The 26,683-nt window shown below is 37.2% G+C and overlaps 1 protein-coding gene across 3 annotated transcripts in view; it reads left to right on the forward strand.

The window, feature by feature from the left end:
- Positions 1-26,683, forward strand: part of LOC117223885 (xaa-Pro aminopeptidase 1) — a 75,575-nt gene that overhangs the window by 19,403 nt on the left and 29,489 nt on the right. The window contains exon 1 of one of the 3 annotated variants that reach the window (XM_076523270.1): positions 23,994-24,188. The exons of the other annotated variants lie outside the window; for them this stretch is intronic. The gene's annotated coding sequence lies outside the window, so the exon portion shown is untranslated. Of the gene's footprint in view, positions 1-23,993; positions 24,189-26,683 lie in introns of those variants that run through there. 3 annotated transcript variants of the gene reach the window in all.

The raw sequence follows: 26,683 nt of genomic DNA on the forward strand, positions 1-26,683 counted from the left end.
TAATATACAATTATATAGAAAATAATATATAGTAAATTACATAGAATATAATATATAGTAAATTATATAGAATATAATATTTATATAGAATTGCATTGCATTATATAAAATATTCTGCACACGATCTTCATTCGCTTTCGAAAAGGAAAAATATAGCTTCAATTTTCTTCACCATTACAACGTTTTCTCGCATGTAACGATTTCATACACTCAAGATGTCGTTTTTACAAAAATTATTAATTCTCTTTCGACTAGCTTGGCGCATTTTTGGCGAAAACGATAGCGAAGCAATAGTCTTGCTCAGCTGAATCGTGCGTCCCCTCTAGATTCTGCGATCCTGGTTCTTCCCCCGATCTATGTTCTCAGCGCCATTGTTCGGATGCGGTCAAGCGTCCCTTCAGCGTAACGCTGTCCGACCGAGGGATACCGAGAAAGAGCCGAGAGCCCTTGCCGGTCCGTAATTGCAAAGAGGCGGTCGTGACTGGCCAGTATCTTAGAAGGAGCTATGCACAGCGTGCCCGGTTATCGTCGAGGCTTTGATTTTATTGCAGTGGCCATGGAAGCAAATTTATATTGTTGGTTTCAAAAATATTTTTTTGGCACCCTCGAGACGTGCTTTGGGTGGCCTGAACGACCTGTTTCTTTCAAATTTTACGCATCGAAGAAAACAGATTCTCCTGTGATAATTCGACATACTTGGGGCCCAGTATCCCAGTCAATTTCCCTTCAATTAAAATTTCCCTCAAATTTTTAATTCGATCGTTATTAAAAACCTTTAAACCCTTATTAAAATCCCCGAGTTTTGCAATACAAATCGCCTTCGTTTATACGAAATTTTATTCGCTAAAAAATTAAAATTTCGTTCGCTAAAAATTTAATTCGTAACTCTAATGGAGACAAATATAAATTTTCTTTCGATTCTCTGGCGCTAAGAAATTTGCTGAATACGCTTTAACACGCTTTAAGGAAAACTCTTTCTCCCTTTATAAAGATACAACGACGAAAAGATGGTATTTCAATGAATCTTCGCAGCAGTTTGCTTCGCGCAAAACTTTTTCCACGAAACGTTCATCCTTAAGAGATTGTCGCCTGGGTCGATCTAATATTGTCGCGAAAGAAAGTAATCGTTCCACTCGCGCGGAAGATGGAGGAGGAGCGTTATTCTTTAGAGAAATGTTTCTTATTATCGGACGATCATTTATCATAGTCCGTACGGTCCTTTTATCTTGCAGAAATTGCAACGAGGATGTCGGTATAGACCAGACTCGAAGCTGATGTGGTTCAACCATTTAATTTCGAAGAAGGATTTCACTATTATGCGAAATAACTGTTTCAAATAATTATAAAATAAAGTAGCACGCTATTTCAAATATACATCTTGTATAATAATGTTTTACTTCAAAAGTAATCAGAGGCGGGGGAATAATTATGAAACGAGATAACGTGTTATTTGAAATAATAGTTCAAATTCAAGATAAATTCGTGGGCTTTGCAGTGTCTGTTCCATCATTAGGGAAAAGATTCGCGAACTTGCCAATGTCTGTTTGACTTTTATGAATACTTAGGTGCTTAGGTATTAATTCTTTCTATAATGGAAATATTTAATTAATATATATTTTTTAAATATATAAACATTACTCTATAAATCTTTGCCCAAGATAACGATGACTGTTAATAAATGTAAAAAAGAAGTCACAAGATATTAAGCAATATATTATATTATATTTATAGCAATATATTATATTATATTATATATAATATATTATAGCAATATATTATATTATATTATGTATAATATATTCCTTGATTTATTATTATCCATGATTTTTAATTAAATGTGCTATCATTCTGTCCCGCTGTATCTCCATAAAAATTCTTTATTTTTCTCATAAAATTCTTTCGACTGCAATTCTACAATAGTATAATAATAAATACATAATATAGTATACAATATATAATATATATAAACTATAAATATACTATAAACTATAATATATACTATAAATATATAGTATATAAATAATAATTAGTTGCCAACCCAATATTTCACTTGCGCATGCTTATAGTGGTATTTTGCAAATTTCTATAGAAACAAAGAAATCCTGGTTGTAAATTTTTAAATAAGTAAAAAAATTACGTTCGTTTGAAAGTCTGCTATCTTTTGGTCCGGCACTGTATCAGCCCAACGAGAGCGGTTCGTGCGACATCCCCGATACTGTCACGCTAGGGTGGTAGGGGCTTTCAACTCCTTTTGACCCAGTTGGGTCAGAAAAGGTCACAATAAACGACACGCCGGCGTACACACACACACACACACACCTACACACACCCACGCAAGTTTATCTTGTAACACCTTTCGCTTCGTGTTCTCCTGTTGCCCCGCATGTTTTTTCTTTGTTCAACGATTCAGAATTCACCACCCATTATGACAAGCATTACGTGCACGTGTCTCGTCTCGAGGCCCGAGCTCCGTTCAACTCTAAGCTCGCTTGCACTCCTTACGGGAGCGCGTTACGGTTCCAGAGTAGGAACGACCTGCGTCCTACAATCCTAATAGCGCGTGTGTAATTCAGGTGACGTAATGTGCGTAACGCGCATTCACCCTCACATCGCAATGTAAGTACAATTCGATCAGCAAATTATCCAGTAATGAAATATTTTACTTGTTGCTGTTTACGCGTTATTGCTTGGAGATAGAGGAACCAATTTTGTCGCTGAATCTTCTTTTAACAAATCGGCACAAATTGTGGCTTTGCCTAAAAATTTACAGCTTCGTTGCAAACGAAGCTTTCGTCTGTAATCATTTGTATTGGCTGAAGAAAAGACGAAATATTACTTTTGCTTGGAAGCTCGTAATTTTAAAGGGATTTGAAGCATCGAGATTTCAATATGGACTTGAAAACCGAAAACTGCTCGGTCAATATATATTTAAGGGATATTAAAATACATATATTTTTTATATAAACAACTTATTTTAAATAAATAACGTGAACGATGGCAATTCAGAATTCGAAACGTATCTGTTAGAACCGCAGATAAATCGTAATTTAAATCCGACGGATGGAAGATAAACTGCAACAAATATAAAAAGCAATCAAATTTGGCAAAGGTATATTTAAACATTACAGCTATATTATTCTCTATAATTGGAAATATAGTGAAAGAAAACTGCAACAGTTTACTGCCAGAAAATGTGGATTCATTAATATTTTTATTTGCTTTACTTAAATATTAGATAAGAAATATAAAAAGATAAACTGTATCTTAAAATAAAAATAATTTATCCAAATATTATCTTATTACATTATTTCAACCGTTCAATTTTATACCATCAGATCAGAATTTTAGTATGGCATTTCTCACTGGCATTATATCAGTTATTCGCGATTTGTGATTTCCTCGTGTATTTCATATTTATGTATTTTATATTTTATAAAATACCCGGGAAAAGTTTTCTCTACGCTCTGACCAAAAAAAATGTTTGCTACGCAAGTTGGTCAGTATTCGCTTATCTGTAAATTAGAATATAAAAACTTGCAAACGAAAATTCTTTCATAAACACATACAATAAATATCGTTAATCCATGTTTTTTACATGATAATAATCTAGCTGGTGTTGACACGATTTCAATGACCCATTATATTATAACTTGAAGCATTGAAACAATGCCAAAATAAGCGTTCGGTCGCAGAATGCGAATTCCTGCAGCACTGTGCGCTCGGTCGCGACTAGAGAGGACATTCCTAGACTATCCAATGTCTGTTTGTCCAATGAGTCATCGCTAGCCATCCTCGATCTCTTTTCGAAGGACACGTCCTCCTTTTCTCATTCTGTTCTCCCGTCTTCGTAAGTTTTTATCATTCTGGGAATTGCAGCAAAGTCTCTCCAATTTTCCCCCAGCTTGTGAACAAAAGTGGACAACTTGGAGAGAGGAGATACGATTATTCGAGACGCGAGGCTCGTTTTTATTGTTTCCGTTTGTCAACAACTATATCATTAACTATACCAACAACTATGCTACCCTTCGCAAATTGTGGGACACATTTTTGTGGACAATCTGAGCGTCAATTAGAGAGAATCGACTGCATCTTATATTTTAATAGAATTTAAGTGAATCCCATTTTGCAATTCCTTGTTTTAATTCCAGAGTATTGCAACAGTTGGTTTGCAATACTGATAATAATACTGAGTAGTAATAATATTGGTTCAGTGAACCGGTAAAAGAAACAGAATGTTGTCGTACAGTAATATTATAGTAATATACGTATAGTAATATTTTGTTACTATTAGTACTATTACTATTAATAGAAATATTATTATTATTAGTACTATTACTATTAGTACTATTACTATTAGTACTATTACTATTAATAGTAATATTATTACTATTAATAGTAATATTATTACTATTAGTACTATTACTATTAATAGTAATATTATTACTATTAGTACTATTACTATTAATAGTAATATTATTACTATTAATAGTAATATTATTACTATTAGTACTATTACTATTAGTACTATTACTATTAATAGTAATATTATTACTATTAGTACTATTACTATTAGTACTATTACTATTGATAGTAATATTATTACTATTAGTACTATTACTATTGATAGTAATATTATTACTATTAGTACTATTACTATTAATAGTAATATTATTACTATTAGTACTATTACTACTAATAGTAATATTATTACTATTCGTATATTACGTATATTATTATTATATTATTATATTATTAGTATATTACTATTAGTACTATAACTATTAATAGTGATATTATTACTTTTCGTATATTACGTATATTATTATACTATATTATTAGTATATTATATTATTACTATACGTATAATTCACAAATCAGTAAGTGTAAATAAATTTACACTGAAAAACTCGTTCACAGAGGGTTGTTACATAAACTTTCAAATAATTACATTATCCTATATTAATAATGACACGTTTAATTCAGACACGACCAGTAATTAATTACAGCGAATCGACCAAAGTTACATTCCAACGTCTTCGTCCCAGCGTAATCAATTGTTCGTTTTCACATACATAAAAAAAAGAAAAAGAAAAAGAAGTAACTGTACGCCACTGTACTCGATTCTGTCGCTAAATTGAATCGCGGATTCGTCCACCATTGTGTTCGCAACAGCTGTTTCCGTTAATCAATCTCAAGTATGGTCTGCGATTTTTCCAATAGAAAAAGATTGCCGAGCGAAGAACCTGAATCCTGTGAACGGGGATGTTGCAGGAACGTATCCATAGCCATGCTCGTTGTTTATGCGTCCCTTGCACAGTTGGACCGCAGTCAGGCTTTGGCCTCGGCCCCAAAAAGGAGCAAACGAGGAAGGAGCCAAAGGAGCGGAGCAGAGATCATGCTTCCCCGATAACTCACGCTCGCACAGCAGTGCGTGAGCCTAACCAGTCTGTAAACCGTTGCAAAGTTATGGTGTAGCCGCGTGCGACTGTACAGTGTACGTACAGTGCCGACTAAAAGTCTGCGGAACAGTTTTAGCGAGAATCCGATGGGGAAAAAAGTTGCAGATTTTAACGTCGATGGACGCAGGAATCGATGGACACTGGATTGTATTTTGTACAGGGAACGAAATAATGAGAAACAGATTTGTGGCATCGAACGCGTTGATAAATATCGTGGAAACGTGATATTGTTATTTTGTAAGAATTCATTAAACTGAAAGAGGGGAATGTAGAGATCGGTCCAATGCAGCGATGTTTTGTAAGCTGTGAAAAATATATGTTATATAATAAAATAATAATATAATAATGTAATATTATTATGTATATTGTATTATTATATATATTATAAAATAAATATTACTATTATTATCTGCATGTCGAATTGTTGGTCGAATTAAATATTGACAACCACTTCAGATCTACGAAAATGTATATAATGGAATCGTGGGCTTTAAAATATTATCGTGGACTGAATTTTTAATAGTGCTTTTAATTGACGAACGTATAATCGGTTAGTTGTTGCAATATGTTTGGAAAGTACGGAAATTATACCGTATAAGTTCGATTTTCTTCGTATTTTGTATATTAATATTGATATTAAATAAATAATTTAATATTGTATATTAATATTAATATTAATTAAATTATTTAATATTGTATATTAACATTATACAAAATATATATTATATAAAATATAAATATAAATATAAATATATTTATTTTATTATATAAAATATATAATTTATTAATATAATATATAAATATCAAAGTATACGCGAATATATTCGTCGTGCAAAAATTTCAATATTTTTTCTTGCGACGAGTATACTCGTCAAAAAATAGTTAGCTGGTTAACAGCTAATTTTAGATTCTATCAAGGACAGATTTAACCTTAACATTAACGTTAAGATATACGCATGAATAATTTATAATTTATAATAATTGAGAATATACAACAGAGATGTTGTTAAAAGGTTTGCTTCCCTTGCGAAGGGAGGTTTCGCGGAAACTTTCAATCGACGCTGTACGTAACAACGTGTGCGTACGCGTGTCTTCTGAATATGTGTATTTATATATGAACACATGGAAAGTGGTCGGACCCTTTGAACACTCCCTATGGGGGCTGATTCCTTGGTAAGGCCACGCATTGCCTCTCAAGCCCTTCGTTCCTCCATGTCCTTCACAATGCCATGGAATATCACGTAAACTTTCTTTCAATCACGTTATGCATACCGTTGTTAAACATTCTTTGTCAATGATAGTTCGACGGTCGTCGATGTACGATAATTAGAACCGCGAACATTTCGCGAACGAAAAATATTAAAAACAGTAATCGCGATACTTTAATTGTTATGAGACAGTACCTCCAGATTAAATTTATTTTGGACATATTAACCCCTTGCAATACGGTTTCTATCACGATTAGTTTAATTGTCGCTTCTCCGTTGTTAACAATTTACAGAACAGAGCGAGATACATTTTATTAAAATTAAAACTAAATTCAATTAATATTAATACTAATGTTATTTGTACAGTGTATCATAAGTAATTATTTAAAATAATTAGTATATTTAATATTAATATAATATAATATTAATTCCAATTAATATTTTGATCTAGATATTATAGATATTATAGATATAATTCTCAACACCGATTTCAATGATCTTGAAATACATTGCAAAAGTCATCATTCTGAGCAACTTTTTCCTATATACATACATACATCAATTTTCTAGACATTCACAAAAATACATTTCATATATAATGTGCATATGTTTTCTGCTTGCAACATTAATTGCTTATTTCTCTGTTGTCCCCTACAGTTCAAATTACTCAGTTTTAGCACTGTCTACGTACGAAGTTGGTTGCGGTTAGGTATATGAGAGGGTGGAGAGGGCAGGCAGTTAGGCTACTACGCTAGGAATGTTCTGCATATGTATGGTCAGGACGGCCTAAAGGCCGGTTTTTACCCTCCTCCTCACGTATGTAAACGGTGCTAAAACTATGTAACATGAACTGTACAACGCCACAAATTAATAACATTTATGTTACAATGGAATATATATACATGGCAGGAAATATACATATAGCAATAATATAATAAAAAAAGTATTCGTACACCCTTTGAAATGCAATAACTTTCTCAAAACTGTACCAAACGACTTGAATTCTTTCTTTATATACAATTAAAAAATAACAATTGAAATTGAAAAAAGAAGACAATTGAATTCTTTTTTATAAACAATTAAATCACTGCATTTTCTCTTCGTTATTCTATCCGAACAAAAACCTAAATATATGTACTAGTGATATAAAATGAAAAAGTATATAAGGCTGTACCAAAACGACTTGAATTCTTTTTTTATATACAATTAAAAAATAACAATTGAAATTGAAAAAAGAAGACAATTGAATTCTTTTTTATAAACAATTAAATCACTGCATTTTCTCTTCATTATTCTATCCGAACAAAAACCTAAATATATGTACTAGTAATATAAAATGACAAAGTAAGGCTTGAATATATAATTTCAGTTGTTATGTGTTCTTTTTGCCGCTTTCTGTATGGAAACGGACCATTGTGCGACGCGATGCAGCAGCGAAGAATCACGGCGCCGTGGCGGATGCGAGAGAACCGCGTCTCTCGCGAGAGAAATTGGGCGCGGTTCGTCTCGCGACGCGACCGTAAGGTGGCTACGGTGCTCGCTTCGGTTTCTCGCTGCCGAAGCTGCGTAATCGGGGAATATAAAGTGGGAAGGGATGCTAAAAGTCGACGCTAAAAAGTCGAAAGGAGCAACGAGTTGAAAGCATCGTCTAGGGTCGCAAGCGAATGAAGGCAAGCAATTCTAAAAATTCTCTAAACCTTAGACTTTTTAACTAGCACACCTGTCTTTTCCTTTTGTTATTTCCTGTACTTCTCCCAAGCCCAACCTAAGTTAGTTCGAAAAGCGAGATGTTCCAAAAGATTAAAAAGTGGATAAGTAGTAAGTCTTCCTTCCGGGTGCAGTGTAAAAAATTCTCTAAAGAATTAAAGCAAGCAATTATAAAAATTCTCTAAACCTTTTACTTTTTAACCCTACTACCTACCCTTCCTTGTAATTTCCTGTACTTCTCCCAAGCCCAACCTAAGCTAGTTCGAAAAGCGAGATGTTCCAAAAGGCTAAAAAGTGGATAAGTAAGCCTTCCTTCCGGGGGCAGTGTAAAAAATTTTCTAAAGGATGAAGGCAAGCAATTCTAAAAATTCTCTAAACCATGTACTACCTACTACTTGTGCCCTTTCTTGTTATTTTCTATATTTCTCCCAAGCCCAATCTAAGCTAGTTCCAAAAGCGAGGTGTTCCAAAAGGTTAAAAAGTGGATAAGTAAGCCTTCCTTCCGGGTGCAGTGTAAAAAATTCTCTAAAGAATTAAAGCAAGCAATTATAAAAATTCTCTAAACCTTATACTTTTTAACCCTACTACCTGCCCTTCCTTGTAATTTCCTGTACTTCTCCCAAGCCCAACCTAAGCTAGTTCGAAAAGCGAGATGTTCCAAAAGGCTAAAAAGTGGATAAGTAGTAAACCTTCCTTCCGGGTGCAGTGTAAAAAATTCTCTAAAGAATGAAGGCAAGCAATTTTAAAAATTCTCTAAACCTTATACTTTTTAACCTACTACCTGCCTTTCCTTTTTATTTCTTATACTTCTCCCAAGCCCAATCTAAGCTAGTTCCAAAAGGTTAAAAAGTGGATAAGTAAGCCTTCCTTCCGGGTGCAGTGTAAAAAATTCTCTAAAGAATGAAGGCAAGCAATTATAAAAATTCTCTAAACCTCTTAGACTTTTTAACCTACTATCTGCCCTCCTTCCTTGTAATTTCCTGTACTTCTCCCAAGCCCAACCTAAGCTAGTTCGAAAAGCGAGGTGTTCCAAAAGGCTAAAAAGTGGGATAAGTAAGCCTTCCTTTCGGTTGTAGTGTAGGCTTGCCCGGAACCAGAGATATTCTCTACTGGGTTCAGCGAACAACTCGACCGATTCCTTTTATATTTCCTGTTGAGGAAATATCCACCTTCCGCGTGCAGTGCAGGCTGGCCCTAAAACCAACGTTGTACTTCGCTGTCGCTAATAATGTTCGCTACGACGACCGCTACTTTCAATGTCTGACTATTATACTATGGCCTCGCCCAGGATTCAGTGTAGGCTCGTGTAGGCTTGTCCAGGATCAGCATTGTCCAGGGATCAGCATTAGGCTCCCTTGGGCCTCCTGAGTCCCGACCACGACCTCTCGCGATATCGCCGCGATTTTACGGTAACTGAGAAAAGAAGAATTGAGAAATTAATTTTAAGAAAATTGAGTAATTTTGACACAGTCGTAAATGACTTGCGTCCGCCGCCTTTGTATAAAGTAGAATAAGGAAATATAACACGTTTTTACCAGATTCAAAACTCGCTTTTGTTGTTTCGAGGTGTCAGAACCCGGCCGTTCAACTAATTGGGGGCATTATCCCTCGAGCATCTTTAACTTCGCGATCTTTAATTATCCACAATTCGTATCAAGATGAACCGATTTCGACGAAATTTCCAGCATGCATATACAAGTCGCCGAGATCTGCAAAACGCATTTTTGAAATTTTCGTTATAAGCTGAGACAATAATGTTGCAATTTCAGAGCTTCTTTATTCTCGCTCTTTTCTTTTTATCGTTTCAACTAATAGGAAAATTGAAGAAAAGTATTTTTAGTTATTGTACAGTGAACAGATCCCTCCGAAATTTCCAGCATGCATATACAAGTCGCCGAGATCTGTGAAAGGCGTTTTTTAAATTTTCGTTATAAGCTGAGACAATAACATCGAAATTTCAGAGCTTTATTCTCTCTCTTCTTTTTATCGTTTCAACTAATAGGAAAAATTGAAGAAAAGTATTTTTAGTTATTGTACAGTGAACAGATCCCTCCGAAATTTGAAAAAATTCAAGTCAAAATTTTAGTACAGTTCTAAAAGAGTTATTTACCATCTTCAAAGTCCGCGAATACTTTAATTGTACTGTCATTGTGGGGCTCATGTGAAAAATGGGACCGACTTTCTAGCTCCACTCTACATTGCTACCATAAACAGTACGTTGAACGAAATTATTGAATAAAATTACGAACGATCCCGAACGATCGGTTGCGTTTTTGTAAGGCTTATGCGAAAAATGGAACCGTCTTTCTAGCTCCACTCTACATTGCTACCATAAATAGTACGTTGACCGAAATTATTGAATAAAATTACGAACGATCCCGAGCGATCGGTTGCATTTTTGTGGGGCTTATGCGAAAAATAGGACCGACTTCCTAGCTCGACTCTACGTTGTTACCATAAATAGTACGTTGACCGAAATTATTGAATAAAATTACGAACGATCGGTTGCGTTTTTGTGGGGCTTATGCGAAAAATGGGACCGACTTTCTAGCTCCACTCTACATTGCTACCATAAATAGTACCTTAACCGAAATTATTGAATAAAATTACGAACGATCCCGAGCGATCGGTTGCATTTTTATGGGGCTTATGCGAAAAATAGGACCGACTTCCTAGCTCGACTCTACGTTGTTACCATAAATAGTACGTTGACCGAAATTATTGAATAAAATTACGAACGATCGGTTGCGTTTTTGTGGGGCTTATGCCAAAAATGGGACCGACTTTCTAGCTCCACTCTACATTGCTACCATAAATAGTACCTTAACCGAAATTATTGAATAAAATTACGAACGATCGGTTGCGTTTTTGTGGGGCTTATGCGAAAAATGGGACCGACTTTCTAGCTCCACTCTACATTGCTACCATAAATAGTACCTTAACCGAAATTATTGAATAAAATTACGAAAGATCCCGAGCGATCGGTCGCGTTCACGCGAAAAAGAAAAAGATCCGCCGTTCGAGCGTGTTCTGGCGTACAGGAAGCAAAGGCACAGAGAGCAAGGCTGTTCGATTTTGCCGGCGCCGCGTCGGGTGCTAACGCTACTCCCACACCTCGACCTCCTTGGCCTGATACGTTCCTGGTAAAAAATCTCGTTCTCTATTGTTCCACCCTAATTAATATCCACAACAAGTAGTATCAGTCCTTCGTCGCGGCGACGCACGCAGTTCCTGCGCGTCATACCTCCCTGCTAGCTGGCACTGTCACTTATCCAATATCTGTAAACAAAAAATGGTCATTGACAACGGCCCAGGGAAGATGAATGGGGCACCTTAGCACGTAGTACAAATACCTACATGCTACGTACTACATACTTCGCGGTCGCACGTGCACCTCGGCGACGATAATGTGCAATGTCTTTGGAAAGGCACTTTCACATTTCCGACTCGTACCTTTCACCATCGTGGATATACTGTTGATAATTTTATGCAATGATTATCGTGATTTACATACCACGATTATATTTATACTGAGAAACAACCATTTAATGAGTGCGCCGTTGCAAACACGTCGCTGCGATCAATCGGGTTCGGAAGCCTTTTGTTTGCTTCAGTTTTTTAGCGGATTCTTTTGGGATTTAAATATGCGTTTAATTCAATTTCCATTGACAACCACGTAACAGCTGCGAAAGTACAGTAAATTCTCTCTAACCGATGCTCAGATTGTGTACGAAAATGAACAGTTTGGAAAGGAGGGGACAATTTGATTATTCGAGCCTCGCGACTTGTTTTTATTGTCGCTGACAATCAGTTAAAAATCAGTAAAAATTGAGAACAATTTTTCCAGATCGCGATACGAAAAGGAGAATAGTAAAAATCGAATTATTGCATCATTTAACGCTGTTGGTATATCGTGGAATATTCGTTTGAAACGTTTTCCCGTTTAGTCGATATTAAACGAGTAATTTTATACGTCAATTTAACAGTTATTATTTAACAATTTTATACATCTGAGTGCTAGACCCTGCCGGTGTTTCCAAGCTCACCGTGTACAGTAAATTCTCCCTAACTGACGCTCAGCTTGGATACAAAACTGGACAATTAGGGAAGAGGAGACACGATTATTTGAACCTCTCGGCTCTTTTTTATAGTTGTCGACAATCGGTGACTATGAAAACGAGCCGCAAGGTTATTTTACGATTATCGAACGTAAATACACGATTTTGCGTTGCGCAGCGCAAGTTCGAACATTATTAAACATGATCACATTAAGTTATATTATTTATTTCGTTGACAAATTTTGTTACTCGAATAAAATCCTGCTATTCTGTAATCGTTTCTCTCTGTGATCCACAAACTGTAATATTCTACAACGCAGAGCACGTCACATTGACTAATAGTAATAACAATTAGACCGCGAATTTTCATAAAAAAAATAAACATCGTGTCCACACCTAATTCCAAGAAATAAAAACTGTAAAATCGCTCTTCCTTGAATCGTTTCAATCGATTAAAGATGCCACTTTCGAATCCTTTCATTCTTTCCATCGTGCATAAAATCAGCGGTCCAGCTATAATTATCGCATCTCTTATTACCGTGTAATTACAGTGATCGCGGTGATTTCGATGAAACGATCGTAAAATTTGAGATGCCCCGTTTCTCGGGCGGCGCGCACAGTGCCGCGCGGAAGCCATTAAAACAGGCGGTTTATGTTCATCGATACCGGATCGAGAGGACGTTTCAATTAATTAACGAGCGGGAAGGGGACGCGGGGGAAACGAAACGTCGAACGCGCGGCCGCGTGTTCGATAAACGAGCTTTTTTTCGAATACAAAATGTCGCGTCGCGTATCAGGTTAACACGCGGCGAGTAGTAGGTGAACTTTACAAATGTAACGCCGCCGCGTTTATCGGTAATACATCGCTGTACCTTCTGTTTTCCTGTGTAATTGCAAACTTTACTTGGTTTACAACGATTTTGTTACATTCACGTTGCAAAATTCGCTGAATTTATATAACAGCGCGCGTGCAACTAGCGATATTATTGTGCAACGTGTCCCCGTTCCTGCCCGCGTTCGCATAATTTGTTCCGAGTGCGGGACCGTTCCGCCGCGACAGGGTGTCGTTTAATATGTTTACAATGTAAAATTATTACAAATGCTCATTTTGCAATCAGTGACGTTATTCGCGAGAAACATAAACGCGAAGCGGTGTATATCGCCGCGGAACGGAAATAGTTGTTCGCCGCGAAACTGATAAGAGAAGGACGCGATGCGAGCGACGCTTCGGACGCGCGTCGTTCGATTCGATATCGTGCGAAATTCATCGAACGATTTATCTGGCACGTTCGAAAAATTGTTTGGAGAGATTAAGAACTAAAAATTGGTATCAGAGAAAAATTGGTAATCAGAGATCAATGTTGCGTAATGGGCGCTTCTTGTCACGTATTTGATGGATACGGCACATTCTTCGGATTAATTAAAACTGTTTATTTACAGTATTTATATAATTTGCATAATTTATATAATTTACATAATTTATACTGTATTGATAATTTTCTTTGAGACTTTAGATTAGGGTAAAACTAATGGAAATGACTAATGAAAATTTTAAACTAAATAAAATATTTGACTAAATAAAATTTTTCACTCATTGTCAGTAGCAACATTTATAATCGTACATTAAAAATAATAATGAACTTTCGTTTGTATTATCATATTAACATTATATAAGTAAAACAGTAAATAGTAGTTATTTATTTATTTATTTTTTATCATGCACATGTTCCTTTGTCTTCTTTTCGTTTCTATCTTAGTTTAACACTCTCTTATATCAAAATCATTTGATAATACAATAATACAATAATATATAATAATATATAATAATATAACAATATATAATAATATAATAATATATAATAATATAATAATATATAATAATATAATAATATATAATAATATAATAATATATAATTAATACAATAATATATAATTAATACAACATAACAATAAAATATAGTAGATTTTAATTACAATTAGTAAATTACGTCATCCAGATTTATCAAAAATGTATTCGTCGTGATCCACAATACACGGATTTAAATAATCGCAATAATTGGACAGTAATTGTTGCAATTCACTGTTCTAAGAAAGTAAATAATTATTTACTTTATAATTATTTACTAAATAATTATTTATATTTACTTTATAATTATTTACTAAATAATTATTTACTTTCTTAGAACAGTGAATTGCAACAATTACTGTCCAATTATTGCGATTATTTAAATCCGTGTATTGTGGATCACGACGAATACATTTTTGATAAATCTGGATGACGTAATTTACTAATTGTAATTAAAATGTACTATATTTTATTGTTATGTTTTATTAAAAATACCCAATTAACTAATACGCTTCTGGAATTAATTTCCGGAAAAAAATTCTTCATAAATGTTTCGAATACCATTTGACAACAGCACAGTACCGTTATCAACTGCATTCGCATGCAACAATAACCATAGCCCGTTGCGTTGCCGGTTGGAACGGTGGGCCTGATCCGCTGCTCCGCGTTCCTACGTTCCTAATAATTACATGTCTCATCTGTTCTAACCCATTTCTTTCCATGCGCGGCTCTTTGTTCCTATATCCAGCGACCTCTTCTTCCTTTCATGGTTCTCGTGGAAGGCGGTCGGTCAAGCATCGGCGACTTTCCCGGTGACATTATCGAAAGCAAATTCATTGAGGAGGATCAGAACAAACTCCCACAATGTTGATGCTCCTCTAATATCGTGGTAACGAGCACAAGCCACCTCCTTGACGCCGTTTAATCTCTTTGGCCGGCTTGGCCGGCCTCGTTCGCTTTTTAAGACCGCGGCAACGCTCGACTATGCACAGCAAATTCTCCCTAATTTATGCTCAAATTGCGCACCAAAATGGACTAATTCGGGGAGAGAAGATGCGATTATTCGAACCTCATGTCGGTCGTTTTTATAATTGCCAATTGTCGATAATTAGAATAAATTGTACCTCCTCTTCCAAAATTGTTCATTTTTGTCTGCAAGCTGGGGGAAAATTAGGGAGAATTTATTAGATTCGATTACTATTATCGAGTACAGTAATTTTTTCTCCTAATCGACGCTCAGCTTATAATAAAAACTAAAATATTAATATATAATAAACGAAAACATTATAGATTGTTGGGAAAATCAAAAAGGTATAGAAGTCTCTATTTATCAAAACTAGTCCTGGTTACGCCAATGCTGAGAAGGAGGATGACACACGTTCGTCTGCTATTTTTGTTCCCAAAATATTATAACGGTTTTTATTTTATAGAAATATAATTCTCTCTACATGTTATAAGTATATATTTGCAGTTTCTTTAATATAAATTTTTCTCTTTTGTTGTACTACGAAACCCAAAACTGTTTAATTCATAGAAATAAAGATTTTATACATTTACACGGTTTCAAATGTATCACATTATATTGGATATAAAAATGATATAATATATATAATAATATATATAATAATTATATAATAATATATATATAATAATATAATATAATATAATATATATTATATATAATATATATATAATAATACATATAATAATGATATAAAAACAAATCGACGTGCATCAATAAAAAATATTGCTTTAAAAAATGTCACGAATCATACACTCTTGTGACGAGTATGTTTGTGAAACTGGTTAAATATATGAGATATTAAATTACAATGTCCTTATTTCCAAGCCATAAATATACAGATACAGGAACATAAATTTCCCCGCGACCTATTTAATTACTTAATAATTTATTATTAAGACAATAATATATCTTATATATTTAATTTCGCCCACGAAATGAACATAATTTGCAAAAGGGTGTATTTAGAAAATATAGAAAATATAAAAAATATAGAAAAGCGAACAGGACCGGCAAAAGCATAAATTTACTTTGAAAAAAATATCAATTTCATTTGAGAAAATGTCGATACCGCCAGGAAAAGGTGGCCATCGAGGTTCGAAAGCCGTAGACCAGTGTCGGAGAAGCCAGCTGCTCGAAAGGCAATATACCCCCTAGCAGGTAACACGATCTACGACCAGCTGTATCGATCGATGACTGCGCGGTGACGTCACCGTTTTAACGAACAACGGAAGCCGCACTCCGCAGGGGTTGAAAATCACCCCCTGCAGCCTCGTGTTACCCTGCTACCGAACCGCCCTTGTTTTCCAATAAATACAAAGTGTGCAGCCCTTAAACGGGACCGTGTTGCTTCGCTGCAGAGACTTGGCCTCGGTACGGAGCAACCCCTCGCGAGGGGCGAACGGGATCGCGTTCTCGCCTTAGGCCGGCCTCCTATTGGAAACCAATAAGGCGTTATCGGAAGTATCGGTTCCACTTCTTGGAAATTCTAACAGCCTGCTCCATTTCCGGTCGAGTTTCCACCGAGCGTGCGAGCGGTCGCGTTCGATTTATCGATTCCCAACGGCGGCAATGGCGGCAACGGCAGGCGGCGGCTGGAACCTCTAGTTCGCGTATGTCGCCCCGCTCCGTGAACCAATCGGGAATTCCTACTCCCGATCGCCGAGCAACCCCCGTATTTATTGGTTATCGAACCGCCGATACGCACCCCTCACGCGCTGATGAACTCTCGATACTTCAAGTTCCCGTAAGATTTGTCCTGTCGCCGCTGATCTTACGTGGACGCTGATTGAACGGCGAACACCTGTGCAATCAATAGCCGTGCAATCGACGAATAACGCGGAATATAATTGCGCAGGGGTAGTCGGTATTTTTTTCTTGTTAGCCTCTAAGAGCTTAAAGGGTCTTCGGCAGCAAAACGACTTATGGTAAAAGAAGATGAATGTCGGAAAAATTTAATTGTCTTTGCAGCGTTATTTTATTGTTTTCATTGACCTTTTTTCTTCGAAGGATTGTCTTCTTTTGTTCGAGAACGAAGGACTGAGGACAAACTGATAGACACTTGCAATTTGTTCGAATGTAAAGAAATGATGTGCAAAGTAGAAGACGTTGATTGTTTCTAATTAATATTTCGGATGAAGAAATCGCAGTATTTATTGGACAAGTCGAGCGTGTATTGTTGAAATATGCTGTTGCATTGTGTCGTATCCATCCGTAGACAATAAGACTTCGATGACCATTACTCCTTTTAATGATTCTGCAACCCTGTTCAAGAGATAATACCATCGACAAACCTCCTATATTGGTTTCCAATAATTCCTGGCTTTCTGGTCCACTTCAAACCGTCGACCATGCGATCGACGTCCATCTTATTTTGTAGTGACAACGGACGATACCTAGAAAGCGCCATTGCACCGTCTAAATTTTCAGCCAATTTTTGTTCCATTTGTTGCGACGATATTAATCTTAGAACTTGTGTACTTCTTTATATTGATACTGGGGTTGAATTTATTCGGATTTCATGCGACCTTTTACAATGATAAAGTACGTGCTTTAGTAGCTTTAATAGCAGTTTTACGATATGCATACTGGCATTATTTATGCGATGTTTATTCTCCCGAGTTATCATTTAAATAAAATTAAATGATAGATGCTTTTCTGTGTCTACTAAGCTGCTAAACGTTCGAATCATTCGAAATACTATTAGGGAAAGTGCGCGTATTACTGCGGACGCTCCAAATACTGCAATATTTTATAAAATCTAAGAATTTATAGTGTGTAATCTTGTAAGATTGAATTCCTACACTAAAGGAGAACCTCGTGAAAAAAATAACATCAGTCTAAATAAAATCTAGGAAAAAAGTTACGTTATTATATTATTATATTATTATAGTATTATATTATTATACTGTTATATTATTATATTATTATATTATTATACTATTATACTGTTATATTATTATATTATTATATTATTATACTATTATACTGTTATATTATTATATTATTATATTATTATATTATTATATTATTATACTATTATACTGTTATATTATTATATTATTATATTATTATACTATTATACTGTTATATTATTATATTATTATATTATTATACTATTATACTGTTATATTATTATATTATTATACTATTATACTGTTATATTATTATATTATTATATTATTATACTATTATACCGTCATATTATTATGTTATCATATTATTACATTATTTACATCATGTTACATTTACTTTCTGAAAGCAATACGGTAGGCTTCCTATAATTAACCGCAAAACGACAGCAAACAGAAATCTCTCACCGCCCAATTTTTCCTAAAAAAAAAAGAAAAAAACACGGTGTCCTCGCAGAAATTTCAGGCGCGGCACGCTTCTCGAACAGACAGGCCATATTTGCGGTAGCAGCGAGCGCAGCGTTTCCACGGCGAATGTTCGAACTATGCACCCCTAACCGCAGGACGCTTCGCCCCGACCGGTTTACAGGTTTGCAGAGCTGTATGCCGTACCAGTATATCCCCCTCCAATCCGCGTCGAGGATGATGCACCTCCATCGGCGGATGCTCGCCTGGCAAGGTGGCGGGCACTGGCGACGCTTCGTCCCGCGAAAGGAACCGATAAAAACCTCCGCAGCATCTTTTTCATGGCTAGACTTTCGACGAACGGACGCCTGGAGACGCGGAGACGGGGCTCAGGGACCTTGGCCGAGGGAACCGGCCACTTAAGCAACCGGCCATCTCACTACGGCCAGGAACATATGGGAAGCGAGGGGGTTCGCGCGGGCTTTGTCGCGGTTCAGCGCGATTTATGATGTCTTTTTACCCCCCACCACCCCTCCGCCTCGTCCGCCCCGAACCCCTTCATTATTTTTCTTGGATCTTTTTTTCGTGTTTCCCGTCCCGTCCTGAACGTGTACACGCACACCGATCCGCGGTTATCGATCTCTGCCGATGATGGCTGACAGCGCGCCAGCGCGCCACCCCCGTCGCGCGCATATCTCCCACGTGTGCATATCCGACTCCCCGTGGTCGGGACCGCGGACCGCTTTGTCACGCATCAACGTCCGTCGATACGGCCACCGTTCGATAGTCGATTTCCCTTTGCTTGCCTCTCTACTTTCGCTCGTTTCTTACCCCGACGGGTCAAGGGTTGCCGAGAGCTTGTACTTACTGGACGATCGTGTCTGCGCCGCGTCTATATCTATATGAGCATAGATACGTGACCAGGCTGCGAATGTTTATGCACTTACGATCTGCAGCGAATATGCTGACTGTATGCAAGAATATGCGCACTACAGGGTGGTCCACCTAAGTAAGATCACCTGAACAGCTCCTCTAATGGCGGGGATACAACAAAAATTTTTTATGCTATTTCATTATTTTTATACTGCTTGTTACTACCACTTATTATACTATACTAGCTACATTATACTACTACTACTATACTATACTACTATGCTACTTATTATACTATATACCATATACTAAGTATATACGGCATAGGTTCGGTAAATGCGAATGTTGGAAATATGATTTTTAAATGTACAGTAGATTCTTTTTAATTGACGTTTGGAAATTGACTCCCGAATTGACGTAAGAATGGACAATTTGGGAAGAGGAAATACGATTATTCGATTATTATATTTATTATACGATATTATTATTATTATTATTCGAACCGCGAGGCTCGAATAATCGTACCTAGGATAAGTGCGGGTATTCCTGCGGATGCTGCAAATACTGTGGTATTTTATAAAAGTAATAAAATCTAACATTTTATAGTGCGTAATCTTCTAAAAATTAATCTTCTAACTTTTTATGCGTTTAATATTGATAATTTATGACACGCAAGCAAATAGCAATCGCAGTTTTAATTCATTTATTGTCTTCTGATATTCGGAAGCTTATGAGATCGTATGGCAGCTGCGAACGCTGATTCGAAAGACGTTTATATTTTGGTAATTGTTAATAAACGATTCATTTTAGCGTTATTGTTAGATAAATAAATTTAGATAAACAAATCTTTAGATAAATAGATAGATAGAATTTTCAGACATATAAAAAAATAATAAAGTTTTAGATATCATAGTAGTATTTTTGACAAAAAATCGACATACACTGTCACTATCATCTATCCTCAAATATTATTCATTGACACAGTATTTAACGCAATAACGCATGTTAGTATTTAACACAGTATCTAACGCATGTTAACTATGCTAAGGAATAATAGGTACAGCCCAATTTATCAATTTATTGACGCGAAAGGTCTTATTTGTTACGTCAAAGTTCGCCTTCATTAAAAAACCACAGCAATACAATAAAGCCTCCCTAATCGACGCTCAAATTCCACACAAAAATGGACAATTCAAGAAGAGAAGACACGATAATTCGAGCCTTGCACCTCGTTCTCATAATTGTTGACGATCGGCAACTATAAAAATGAATTCATGCGAATTCTGGCCTCGAAACGCGGTGCTTCGAAACGTTTTTCTCTCCGCGGAGAGATTCGCCTAAGTTATGCAAACGAAAAGGAGTCGATATCCTGGCTTGAAAACTACCCCCGAAGAGCACCCCGGTCTATTCCTGGTCCCCTGATATAAAAAGCCTCGAGCCATCCCAAATCGAAGCCCGTTTGACCGCGAAGCCAATACGAGCACGCCGCGGCGCGGCGCGGCGCGCCGGTCCCCTTGGATGCTCTCGTGCCAGCGACGGGGGGATGGATGCCAGGCATTTTTCGAGCGGTTGATACTTTCTCGACCGTGTGGGTCGCTGATCCGGCATTCCTTCTTTCGTCTACCGACGAGCCTTCGAATTCCTGACGAACCCGTGAAAGACACACAGAGAGACGACGACGACGACGACGCCTCATCGCGGCCCCATCGCAGAGGGGCCGCGACATTTCGACGCGGCTCCGCCGATAATAATCAGCGATCCGCGCGAACTGGCTGGGAACATGGAACCGAGAAGGAGGAACGAACCGACGGAAGGGGGATGTCCACGAAAACCGAGAGACGGCGGAACGGGAATTATGAAAGAAGTGTTCCCCACGGCGCAGCCACGGCCCGATAAAAGATCAGCTTAATTTCATGAGAACCTGGTACGGAGAAACTGAAAATCATCTCGACGCATGGCACAAACATAGCGTCGACGCCGTCATGCCATTGGTGAACAGCAGCAAGCAGCGTTTCGGTTCGGTTTCACCGAGCCTCGCCAGATAATTTAGCCCGGATCGACTGCATCGAGCATCGAGTTACGCTCGCCACCGTTTGCAGTAAATTCTCCCTAATTGGTGCGCAGCTTGCACGCGAAAATGGACAATCCGGGAAGAGTAGGGACTAATTGAGCCGTTTATTTTGAAAGTGGCGTAAGTCACTTTGCCGTAATGAAAAGTGGTGATTTTTTTAATGTTCATACGAAATTATTTCTACCGAGAAAAATATCGGTATCCTGAGATAACAAACACAAGTAAATCTTCTCGAAAGTTAGCATCCATATTTTTAAACGTGTTAAGACGCAAAGCCTTAAATATATCGACTTAAAAACAAAGTGACTTATGCCACTTTCAAAATAAACGGCTCAATTGACGCTCGGATTGTACACAAAAATGGACGATTTGGGAGGAGAAGGCTCGAATAATCGTATCTTCTCTTCCCAAATTGTCCATTTTTGTGCGCAATCCGAGCGCGAATTAGGGACAATTTATAACCAAAAGTTCTAACATCGATGTTTTACGGAAATGAACATCTTTCGCGCAACACGTCGAAGCCTCGCGAATTTGGAAGTAACGTATTAGAACGATAGTGACTTCAGTAGACTGGCAACGTTACACAAAAATGGACGATTTGGGAAGGGAAGGCTCGAATAATCTGATCTCCAGTTCCCAAATTGTCCATTTTGGTACTCAATCCGAGCGCGAATTAGGGAGAATTCATAACCAAAAGTTCTACCATCGACGTTTTACACCGGAAATGAACATCTTTCGTGCAACACGTCGAAGCCACGCGAATTTGGAAGTAACGTATTAGAACGATAGTGACTTCAGTAGACTGGCAACGTTACACAAAAATGGACGATTTGAGAAGAGAAGGCTCGAATAATCGTATCTTCTCTTCCCAAATTGTCCATTTTTGTGCGCAATCCGAGCGCGAATAGAACGATAGTGACTTTAGTAGACTGGCAAGGTTACACAAAAATGGACGATTTGAGAAGAGAAGGCTCGAATAATCGTATCTCCTCATCCCAAATTGTCCATTTTCGTGCGCAATCCGAGCGCGAATTAGGGAAAACTTATAACCAAAAGTTCTGCCATCGACACGTCGAAGCCACGCGAATTTGGAAGTAACATATTAGAACGATAGTGACTTCGGTAGACTGGCAAGGTTACACAAAAATGGACAATTTGAGAAGAGAAGGCTCGAATAATCGTATCTCCACTCCCCCTAAATTGTCCATTTTCGTGCGCAATCCGAGCACGAATTAGGGAGAATTCATAACCAAAAGTTCTACCATCGACGTTTTACGCCGAAAATGAACATTTTTCGTGCAACTCGTCGAAGCCACGCGAATTTGGAAGTAACATATTAGAGCGATAGTGACTTCGGTAGACTGGCAAAGTACCGCAGTCGATTATGCCGAGGGCAAACGCGAGAGAACGTTGGCCGGGACAAGCGCGCAAACTGGTCCAAAGATCTAAGATGAAACGCGCACCAGCTGCCCGTCTATGTGAGCCTGGTCTAAAGATGTTGAAGATCATCTCGAGGAACGGTCCACCAATGCAGCATCTTGATCATCTCTCCCCGGAGTCCCGGGATCATTTGATTACCCGATATTCGCCGTGGAAATCAGCCGCCGCGCGTTCCACGACAATAAGCTCCGCCTCTTTCTTCGTTAACGACGAAACTAAGAGATACACCGTCGGATAAAACAAAGTGTACAACTCGGCCGCAGATCGTTCGCTAGATAAATGCATTAAACATCGATATAAAAAGCGATCCTCTGCGAAGCAACTTGGAATGTAAATCATTTATTTATACATAGACGCGTTGCATCGGGTTTGAAGATTCCGAGATATTTACGAATCGAAGAACGGCGATCAATTTTAATGAACGACGATTAATCGACGATCTTGTTTCAAGTTTTATCGATCAAAATGCATAGACATATTTTGCATTAATTCCGTAGCGTGCCAATGAAACTGGGCCGCGCGCGATGATACGTTTCACGCACGTGGATCGCGCGCATGCACGCGACGCATGGAACAGCTCCTCGCGTTCCTGCGACCCTAATCGCTTCGAAGCACAAAAGTGAGTGGTGAACAAATGGTAAATCGACAATGGCAACGTGGTAACGACTAAGAAAGCGAATCGCGTTTGGTCACTTCGCAGGATAATTAAGATGGCGACTCGTTTCCCTCTTCTTCCGCGTCTTCGGGTCGCGGGCGCCCGCGCGCGCACGCGCTCGGTGCTGGGCGCTGGGTGCTGGCAACAGGGTTGCGCGCCAATTTCCCCCGATCCTCGTGCTCGTGGGTCGGCGCGACGCGAAACCGCGCCACGTAATTGGTCGACGCGGCAGCGACCTATCTGCCGGTTCATGCGAGCCTGGTACACGCGGGACAAGAATGCGAGTGGTGAACCAATAGCTGAGAACGAAGCGAGACGAGGAGAACGAAAAATAGTGTCCAGTGACGTCGGAGAGCCGCGGACGTCGCTGCGTCTCGGACGCCGCGCGGCGATTCGACTCTGCTCGGGCGAAGCCTCCCTAATTGACGCTCGGATCGCGCGCGAAAGTGGACGGTTTTTATTGTCGTTGAGAATCGGTGATTAAAAAAAAACTTGAGAAAATTTGTGAGACCGAAGAGGGATTTCAAATTGCTGTACGAAAAGAAGAATAGTAAAAATCGAATTGTTGCATCGTGCGACGCTGTTGGTATATCGTGGAATATTCGTTTGAAACGTTTTCCTCGATTAAACGTTTAGTCGATGTTAAACGAGTTATTTTATACGTCAATTTAACAATTATTATTTAACAATTTGATACATCTGGTTGCTAGATTCAGTCGGTGTGTCCGAGCTTTTCGTTCGTGGTAGATTCTCCCTAATTTGACGCTCAGCTTGAGAACGATAATGGACAATTAGGGAAGAGGAGATACGATTGTTCGAGTCTTATGGTCAACGCAATCAATTATATTCTTGATGAACATTAAAAAGACGCCCACTGTTACGGAAAAATGACGATTGCATGTTCTTCGCATCCTAATTAATTCTGAACAAAGTATAATATATTATAACAAAGGGTTATTAGGGACTATTAGGGAAGAGGAGATACGATTGTTCGAGTCTTATGGTCAACGCAACAAATTATATTCTTGATAAACATTGAAAAGACGCCCACTGTTACAAAAAAATGACGATTGCATGTTCTTCGAATCCTAATTAATTCTGAACAAAGTATAATATATTATAACAAAGGGTTATTAGGGACAATTATGGAAGAGGAGATACGATTGTTCGAGTCTTATGGTCAACGCAATAAACTATATTCTTGATGAACATTGAAAAGACGCCCGGTGTTACGGAAAAATGACGATTGCATGTTCTTCGCATCCTAATTAATTCTGAACAAAGTATAATATATTATAACAAAGGGTTATTAGGGACTATTAGGGAAGAGGAGATACGATTGTTTGAGTCTTATGGTCAACGCAATCAATTATATCCTTGATAAATATTGAAAAGACGCCCGATGTTACGGAAAAATGACGATTGCGTGTTCTTCGCGTCCTAATTAATTCTGAACAAAGTATAATATATTATAACAAAGGGTTATTAGGGACTATTAGGGAAGAGGAGATACGATTATTCGAGTCTTATGGTCAACGCAATCAATTATATTCTTGATGAACATTGAAAAGACGCCCACTGTTACGGAAAAATGACGATTGCATGTTCTTCGCATCCTAATTAATTCTGAACAAAGTATAATATATTATAACAAAGGGTTATTAGGGACTATTAGGGAAGAGGAGATACGATTATTCGAGTCTTATGGTCAACGCAATCAATTATATTCTTGATGAACATTGAAAAGACGCCCACTGTTACGGAAAAATGACGATTGCATGTTCTTCGCATCCTAATTAATTCTGAACAAAGTATAATATATTATAACAAAGGGTTATTAGGAACTATTAGGGAAGAGGAGATACGATTGTTCGAGTCTTATGGTCAACGCAATCAATTATATCCTTGATAAATATTGAAAAGACGCCCGATGTTACGGAAAAATGACGATTGCGTGTTCTTCGCATCCTAATTAATTCTGAACAAAGTATAATATATTAAAACAACGGGTTATATTCCAAATAGAGCCGTGCTTAAAACATAAATCGCGAAACTTTTGTATCAACTGAATACTATCAATATCGTTAACAGAATTACTACGCTAATGTAACAATGTAACATTTTACAGAAGTCCGCAGAGTAAAATATAATAGACTGTCTCAAACTATTTAGAATTTTTATCATTTCTATATTTCGTTCGTTTCGTTATTTTATATTTATGAAATTTTCCCATTTTTATCGTCAAATTTCTCGCATATGTATTCGCTTTTGGACGAATGTAATTGCTTTCGAACGTTCGCGAGCGCACATCGCGTGCCCTAATGATGACAGACGTTGAAACGATCGCATGACTAGTAGATAAAACAACCGACAATTGTAAAGAACACACAGTCATCGGATTCCTCGATTTACCACCTATTTGTTAGAACATTGGTTATGTCACTCTGATCGCGGCATCTCCGTTCTTAGTGGATTACTGTGTTCACGATCGTTTGGCTTCTCGTGTTTGCAAAGTGCGCGCGTTTGTATGTGTCCTGGCGGCGAGATCGTCGATTGTCACGGGAAATATGCGGATAGATTATTTAACCAGACCTCAAATTATTTAAACTATTCAACCGTATTTCGCTCTTTAATTTCGCTCGACACGAAGACGAACGTTCGATCGAGTAAAAAGTTCAGGGTAGACACGAAAATTAATTTAAAATAATAATATAATGATAGTATAATAATAAAATAATAATTTAATAATAATAATATAATAATAATAATAATATAATAATAGTATAATATTATATTATATATAATAGTATATATATTATATTATACTATTATTATGTTATTATTTTAAATTAATTTTCGTGTCTACCCTGAATTTATATGAATAATAATAATAATTTATTATTATTTTATTATTATACTATTATTATATTATTATTTCATATATATATTATTTATTATAATATATATATATATATATATATACAGACCTTTTATTATTTTGGAAAGATCGACGAGGAACCGCGTTTCA

Source organism: Megalopta genalis, chromosome 6 (assembly GCF_051020955.1).
Source record: "Megalopta genalis isolate 19385.01 chromosome 6, iyMegGena1_principal, whole genome shotgun sequence".
Lineage (NCBI taxonomy): Eukaryota > Metazoa > Arthropoda > Insecta > Hymenoptera > Halictidae > Megalopta > Megalopta genalis.